We start from the raw sequence: 2,797 nt of genomic DNA on the forward strand, positions 1-2,797 counted from the left end.
TAGATAATTTCTGAGTTCAAGGTCACCTGGGACCAAGCTAATTTAGGTCTAGGCAAGCTCAGAATGGTGATTTAAAGGCAGGGTCCAACCAGCTATCTTACTGTCTTGTACTTGTGCTTGCTGTCTCTTTCTAAGAATCAAGGGGCTGGGGCTGTGGGATGCTGATTCATAGGACAACCAAAAGGGAGCCTGGAGTAAATGACTGAATTGATATGTGAATTAAAAATTGGGCTTTTGGTCTGTATGAGGTGAGCTGGCAGTGAACCATAGCAATTCTTTTTTAGATTATTTATTATTATTATTATTATTGTTGTTGTTGTTGTTGTTATTATTTTAGGTGAAAGTGAACTGTCTGGCAATCTCTGGAGAGTGAACACAGCTCTTCAAGGATTTTTTCTAACAGGCTTTCTGACCTTGGTCGGAAATCCCAAGAATTACTTAGAGAGCTAACAGAGCTCTTATATAATGTTTTCTGGCTTTCTGATTTTGATCAGAAAACTGAAAAATTGCTTTTAGAATTTTTCTAACAGGATTTCTGACTTGATTGAAAATCTGAGATTTTTTTTTTTTTTTTAAATAGCAGCTTTTCTGACTTTTGTCAGAAAAACCCATGAACTCTACAGAGAGCTTTTAGAATTTTTACTAGCAGAAAGCTAACTGTCTCAACCGGAGAGTTTCTAAGAGTCACAAGAGGAAGCTGTCTCCAGCAGAGCAGAACACAGAGAACAATCTGAAAAGCTGTCTAGAGCAAACTACAGAACCAAGAGCTATCTACAGAGAGCTTTCTAGGGAGTCATCTCAAGCAGAACATAGGGTGTCAGTTTGAACCCACAATTTGACTCATGTCTTTTGTTTCCCTGCTCCCCGATGACACTTCTCTCAGGAACCTGAACCTAGTTGAGTCTGGTCCTTGGCGACATGTCCTGTTGTATGCTGAGGCCCTTGGGCACTGGCTAGGACGGTGTCTTATTGCTAACAGTATGTGTCTCAGGGTTTGTATTGCTACTACAAAACACCACGACCAAATAGCAAGTTGAAGGAAAAAGGATTTATTTGGCTTTGACTTCCAAATCATAGTCCAGCATTGGAGGAAGTCAGGACAGGAACTCAAGCAGGCTTCGAACCTGTAGGCAGGAGCGGACACACAGGGCATTGAGGGGTGTTGCTTCCTGGCTTGCTCAGTCTGCTTTCTAATAGAACCCAGGGCTAGCAGCCCATTAGTCACTAATTGAGAAAATACCTTACTGTTGGCACTCATGGAGCCAGTTTTTTAACTGAGGCTCTTTTCTCTATAAGTAATGGTCCTGTAGTATACACATCATGCCACGTTATAGATGAGGAGTAGAGGGCTGAAAGGGCAAAGGAGTTGCCAGAGGATACACAGTAAGTATGTTCATCTGACTTTAGAGCTCATGTCAACTCAACTCTGCTGTGGTACTTCTTGATTTTTTTAAAAAAGAAGTAGTTATAACAGAGTGGATGGCTATGCATTCTCTCTGTCTCTCTTACTTATTCTCCAATTAATTCAACAATTACTGAATATTTATGTGGCAGGTACCTGATAGAGTAAAGTAATAGACATACTCTCTCCCACAAGTCAAACTATACTTTGACTTTTTAAAAAGATTTTTCAATTTCTTACATGTATGTACACTGTAGCTGTCTTCAGACACTCCAAAAGAGGGCGTCAGATCTTGTTATGGATGGTTGTGAGCCACCGTGTGGTTGCTGGGATTTGAACTCAGGACCTTTGGAAGAGCAGTCAATGCTCTTAACCACTGAGCCATCTCTCCAGCCCCATACCTTGATTTTCTAGGTGTGATCTTTGGTCATAAAAAGGCAAATCATTGTGTTAAGAGTCATTATAACTTGAACTACAAACTGACTGCGTGTGTTCCTTCAATGTTACAGACACGGCTGCAAATATAGCCTTCCAACCATGTCTCTTTGAAATTTTTATTTGTTTTTCTTATACTTCCCATCCAAGGGTTCAGTTTATTTGTCTTTCAATCTTAGACTGGGCCAGTTACTTGATTTAGTCAGAGGAACATCAGAGAAGGCAGAAAGAGGTCTGAAGAGTGCTTGTTTGTCATAGAGTTTGCCTTCCCTTACTGCTAGGGACCTTTTTCTGTGACCCTTTGTGAAAGACTATTGGAAATCAGGGTACACATATGAGATGGCAAATCCAAAATGACCTTCCATGATCTACATCACCAACAGGATGGTAAGAAATGATAAACAGCTGTGATTTTAGAGCATTAAGTAAGTTTTGTGGTACGTTGATGAGGCAAAAGCTCACCAGTGCACACTGGCAACTGAGGAAGACCAAGTAGGTACAATAAGTCAATGGGGAAAGGAGTTGAGCTATCTTTTGTGTGGTTCAAAGTTTCTATTGTTTGCATGGAGGAGGTAGGGCCCACAGGTACAGAATTATGGAAAAATGGCAAGGGGATAGATACACTGAAGCACAATTCACAGGTCCCCATGCCAGCCTGCATTGTAGTTCCAAGAAAGATTTAAGATGATTAGGAGCACTTGCTATACTTGTTGAGGACATGGGTTCAATTCCTAAGCCCCAATCATCTATAACCCCATCAATCATCTATAACCCCATTTCCACTGGAGTCAACACCCTCTTCTGAATACTAAGTGAACAAGACATGCATATGCTACACATACATACATTTATGCAAAACATCCATACATATAAAAAAATCATTTAAAATAATTTTTAAAAAGAAATGAAGAAGTGGTAAAATGACAAAAAAAAAAAAAAAAAAAAAAAAAAAAAAACAAA

At 39.7% G+C, this 2,797-nt stretch overlaps 1 non-coding gene across 1 annotated transcript; it reads left to right on the plus strand.

Moving 5' to 3' along the window:
- Positions 1–367: 367 nt before the first annotated feature.
- Positions 368–431, plus strand: LOC115063879. Its single transcript, XR_003843748.1, has one exon. It is a non-coding gene; the product is annotated as a U7 small nuclear RNA (small nuclear RNA).
- The last annotated feature ends 2,366 nt before the right edge of the window (positions 432–2,797 follow it).

The sequence above is a fragment of the Mus pahari genome, chromosome 4 (assembly GCF_900095145.1).
Source record: "Mus pahari chromosome 4, PAHARI_EIJ_v1.1, whole genome shotgun sequence".
NCBI classification, from domain to species: domain Eukaryota; kingdom Metazoa; phylum Chordata; class Mammalia; order Rodentia; family Muridae; genus Mus; species Mus pahari.